This window comes from Rhinopithecus roxellana, chromosome 14, assembly GCF_007565055.1.
Source record: "Rhinopithecus roxellana isolate Shanxi Qingling chromosome 14, ASM756505v1, whole genome shotgun sequence".
NCBI classification, from domain to species: domain Eukaryota; kingdom Metazoa; phylum Chordata; class Mammalia; order Primates; family Cercopithecidae; genus Rhinopithecus; species Rhinopithecus roxellana.
In genome coordinates, this window is record NC_044562.1 from 69,200,785 (window position 1) to 69,206,348 (window position 5,564).

Sequence of the window (5,564 nt, forward strand, 5' to 3'; positions counted from 1 at the left end):
ATTAGTGAGGCATGGTGGTGGGTGCCTGTAATCCCAGCTACTCAGGAGGCTGAGGCAGGAGAATCACTTGAACCTGGGAGAAGCAGGTTGCAGCGAGTGGAAATTGTGCCACTGCACCCCAGCCTAGGCAACAGAATGAGACTCCGTAGAAAAAAGGAAGGGAGGGAGGGAGGGAAGGAGGGAGGAAGGAGAGATAGAGAGAAAGAAAAGAGACAGAAGAAAGAAAATGAAAGAAGAAGGAAGGAAGGAAGGAAGGAAGGAAGGAAGGAAGGAAGGAAGGAAGGAAGGAAGGAAGGAAGGAAGGAAGGAAAGAAAGAGAGAGAAAGAAGGAGGGAAGGAAGGAAGGAAAGAGAGAGAAAGAGAGAGAGAAAGAAAGAAAAAGAAAAAGAAAGAGAAAGAAAGAAAGGAAGGAAGGAAGGAAGGAAGGAAGAGAAAAGAAAGAAAAAGAAGAAGAAGGGAAGGAAGGAAGGAAGGAAGGAAGGAAGGAAGGAAGGAAGGAAGGAAGGAAGGAAGGAAAGAAGGAAAAGAAAGAGAAAGAAAGAAGAAAGAATATATTGCCCATGTATATCTTATACTAGCAACTTCAAATTTCCTTTACCTTTTAGTATGAGGCAAAATTCTAAGATTCCTAGAAAGTGTTAGACCTGTCAACTTCCAGGATGGATGAGATCTGCTTCCAAACTGCACACTGTCCAGAAGGTTAGGACTATGTGTCACTTGGTTCAAAGATGACTTCTAAGTGGTACCTGGAGATACTGAAGTAGACCATGTGGTTTTGTCTTTATTTTCAGAAGAATATATTGTGTTTCCTAACTCTCTGTTTTTCTATATTATCCACAGAAAAAGAGCATGAATCTTTCTGATTCTAGGAAGTACTTCTGTCCTAAGAGTAATAAAGTAGGAAAGATCTGTTGTTCCACCAACAGTAGTTTCAGCTAAATTCTTATATTTGAGGCCATGTTCTCAGGTACACAATACACAAATGAAAGAAATACTTATTCACAAGACAATATGCACCCTTTTCTCTTAAAGAAAGAAACATGTGGCACATTTCAGACAGAAACTAAACACAAACAAAAGTTTTTGCCCAAAAATACAACAGAGGAAACAAAAGTATTAGAAGTATGAAAAAAGTACTAGCAAGAACCAGTTGTTCACTTAGGTAAAGGGGCAGGAACTAAAACTCTTTTGTGGAGGTTATCCCATTTCTAAGTATAAATATTCATATGTGGAAATATCCATAACCCATGTGAATATTACATATTTTATTGTCCTTTCTGTTTTAGAGCTATTACTGGAAAATTGTAATTACATTAGACATCTAATGTGCAGACATAACCTTAATGAATAACCCAAAGTTCTCATTCCTTATTTCTCTTAGGTGTAGATTTTAATCTCATCCTAGAAGGCTAGAATATGAAAACCAATGATTTACTCAGGGAATGAGCCTGGTCTACCACCCAGGAGCCAAATTTAAAGTTATTGTTGTATTTCCCTCATTGTCTTCTTATTGTGGAATACACCCTAATTATCCCAAAGTACTTATTTTATTATGGTAAAAAATGGGTCAGAGTACATACCTATTAGAATGACTAAAATCCAAAGCACTGACAAAGCCAAATGCTGGTGAGGATGTGAAGCACCAGGAACTCTCACTCACTGCTGGTGGGAATGCAAAACAGCACAGCCACTTTAAGACAGTTTGGCAGTTTCTTACAAAACTGAACTTATTCTTTATTTTTTTAAATTTATTTTATTATACTTTAAGTTCTAGGGTACATGTGCACAACGTGCTGGTTTGTTACATATGTATACATGTGCCATGTTGGTGTGTTGCACCCATTAACTCATCATTTACATTAGGTATATCTCCTAATGCTATCCCTCCCCGCTCCCCTCTCCCCACAATAGTCCCCAGTGTGTGATGTTCCCCTTCCTGTGTCCAAGTGATCTCATTGTTCACTTCCCACCTATCAATGAGAACATGCGGTGTTTCAATGAGAACATGCGGTGTTTGGTTTTCTGTTCTTGTGATAGTTTGCTGAGAATGATGGTTTCCAGCTTCATCCATGTCCCTACAAAGGACATGAACTCATCCTTTTTTATGGTTGCATAGTATTCCATGGTGTATATGTGCCACATGTTCTTAATCTAGTCTGTCACTGATGGACATTTAGGTTGATTCCAAGTCTTTTGCTATTGTGAATAGTGCCACAATACACATACGTGTGCATGTGTCTTTATAGCAGCATGATTTATCATCCTTTGGGTATATCCCCAGTAATGAGATGGCTGGGTCAAATGGTATTTCTAGTTCTAGATCCTTGGGGAATCGCCACACTGCTTTCCACAATAGTTGAACTAGTTTACAGTCCCACCAACAGTGTAAAAGTGTTCCTATTTCTCCACATCCTCTCCAGCACCTGTTGTTCCCTGACTTTTTAATGATTGCCATTCTAACTGGTGTGAGATGGTATCTCATTGTGGTTTTGATTTGCATTTCTCTGATGGCCAGTGATGATGAGCATTTTTTCATGTGTCTGTTGGCTGTATGAATGTCTTCTTTTGACAAGTGTCTGTTCATATCCTTTGCCCACTTTTCAATGGGGTTGTTTGTTTTTTTCTTGTAAATTTGTTTGACTTCTTTGTAAGTTCTGGATATTAGCCCTTTGTCAGATAAGTAGATTGCAAAAATTTTCTCTCATTCTGTAGGTTGCCTGTTCACTCTGATGGTAGTTCCTTTTGCTGTGCAGAAGTTCTTTAGTTTAATCAGATCCCATTTGTCAATTTTGGCTTTTGTTGCCATTGCTTTTGGTGTTTTAGACACGAAGTCCTTGCCCATGCCTATGTCCTGAGTGGAATTACATAGGTTTTCTTCTAGGGTTTTTATGGTTTAAGGTCTAACATTTAAGTATCTAATCCATCCTGAATTAATTGTCGTATAAGAAGTAAGGAAAGGATCCAGTTTCAGCTTTCTACTTATGGCTAGCCAATTTTCCCAGCACCATTTATTAAATAGGGAATCCTTTCCCCATTTCTTGTTTTTGTCAGGTTTGTCAAAGATCAGATGGCTGTAGATGTATGGTATGATTTCTGAAGGCTCTGTTCTGTGCCATTGGTCTATATGTCTGTTTTGGTAGCAGTACCATGCTGTTTTAGTTACTGTAGCCTTGTAGTATAGTTTGAAGTCAGGTAGCGTGATGCCTCCAGCTTTGTTCTTTTGGCTTAGGATTGTCTAGGCAATGCGGGCTCTTTTTTGGTTCCGTATAAACTTTAAAGCAGTTTTTTCCAATTCTGTGAAGAAAGTCATTGGTAGCTTAATGGGGATGGCATTGAATCTATAAATTACCTTGGGCAGTATGGCCATTTTCACAATATTGATTCTTCCTATCCATGAGCATGGTATGTTCTTCCATTTGTTTGTGTCCTCTTTTACTTCACTGAGCAGTGGTTTGTAGTTCTGCTTGAAGAGGTCCTTTACATCCCTTGTAAGTTGGATTCCTAGGTATTTTATTCTCTTTGAGGCTATTGTGAATGGGAGTTCACTCATAATTTGGCTGTTTGTCTGTCATTGGTGTATAAGAATGCTTGTGATTTTTGCACATTGATTTTGTATCCTGAGACTTTGCTGAAGTTGCTTATCAGCTTAAGGAGATTTTGGGCTGAGACGATAGGGTTTTCTAAATATACAATCATGTCATCTGCAAACAGGGACAAGTTGACTTCTTCTTTTCCTAACTGAATACCCTTTATTTCTTTCTCTTGCCTGATTGCCCAAGCCAGAACTTCCAACACTATGTTGAATAGGAGTGGTGAGAGAGGGCATCCCTGTCTTGTGCCAGTTTTCAAAGGGAATGCTTCCAGTATTCTCTGATGGTAGTTTATATTACTGTGGGGTCGGTGGTGATATCCCCTTTAATATTTTTTATTGCATCTATTTGATTCTTCTCTCTTTTCTTCTTTATTCTTGCTAGCAGTCTATCAATTTTGTTGATTTTTTCAAAACAAACCAGCTCCTGGATTCATTGATTTTTTGAAGGGTTTTTTGTGTTTCTAGCTCCTTCAGTTCTGCTCTGATCTTAGTTATTTCTTGACTTCTGCTAGCTTTTGAATGTGTTTGCTCTTGCTTCTCTGGTTCTTTTAATTGTGATGTTATGGTATCAATTTTAGATCTTTCCTGCTTTCTCTTGTGGGCATTTAGTGCTATAAATTTCCCTCTACACACTGCTTTAAATGTGTCCCAGAGATTCTGGTATGTTGTATCTTTGTTCTCATTGGTTTCAAAGAACATCTTCATTTCTGCCTTCATTTCGTTATGTACCCAGTAGTCATTCAGGAGCAGGTTGTTCAGTTTCCATGTTGTTGAGTGGTTTTGATTGAGTTTCTTAGACCTGAGTTCTAGTTTGAGTGCACTGTGGTCCGAGAGACAGTTTGTTATAATTTCTGTCCTTTTACACTTGCTGAGGAGTGCTTTACTTCAACTGTGTCATCAATTTTGGAATAAGTGTGATGTGGTACTGAGAAGAATGTATATTCTGTTGATTTGGGGTGGAGTGTTCTGTAGATGTCTATTAGGTCTGCTTGGTGCAGAGTTGAGTTCAATTCCTGGATATCCTTTTTAACTTTCTGTCTCATTGATCTGTCTAATGTTGACAGTGGGGTGTTAAAGTCTCCCATTATTATTGTGTGGGAGTCTAAGTCTCTTTGTAAGTCCCTAAGGACTTGCTTTATGAATCTGGGTGCTCCTGTATTAGGTGCATATATATATTTAGGATGGTTAGCTCTTCTTGTTGAATGATCCCTTTACCATTATGTAATGGCCTTCTTTGCCTCTTTTGATCTTTGTTGGTTTAAAGTCTGTTTTATCAGAGACTAGGATTGCAACCCCTGCTTCTTTTTTGTTTTCCATTTGCTTGATAGATCTCCCCCCATCCCTTTATTTTGCGCCTATGTGTGTCTCTGCATGTGAGATGGGTCTCCTGAATACAGCAAACTGATGGGTCTTGACTCTTTATCCAATTGGCCAGTCTGTGTCTTTTTAATTGGAGCATTTCACCCATTTACATTTAGGGTTAATACTGTTATGTGTGAATTTGATCCTGTCATTATGATATTAGCTGGTTATTTTGCTCGTTAGTTGATGCCGTTTCTTCCTAGCATCGCTGGTCTTTACAATTTGGCATGTTTTTGCAGTGGCTGGTACTGGTTGTTCCTTTCCATATTTAGTGCTTCCTTCAGGAGCTCTCGTAAGGCAGGCCTGGTGGTGACAAAATCCCTCAGCATTTGCTTGTCTGTAAAGGATTTTATTTCTCCTTCACTTATGAAACTTAGTTTGACTGAATATGAAATTATGGGTTGAAAATTCTTTTCTTTAAGAATGTTGAATATTGGCCCCCACTCTCTTCTGGCTTGTAGAGTTTCTACTGAGAGGTCTGCTATTAGTCTGATGGGCTTCCCTTTGTGGGTAACCTGACCTTTCTCTCTGGCTGCCCTTAACACTTTTTCCTTCATTTCAACTTTGGTGAATCTGACAATTATGTGTCTTGGAGTTGCTCTTCTGAAGG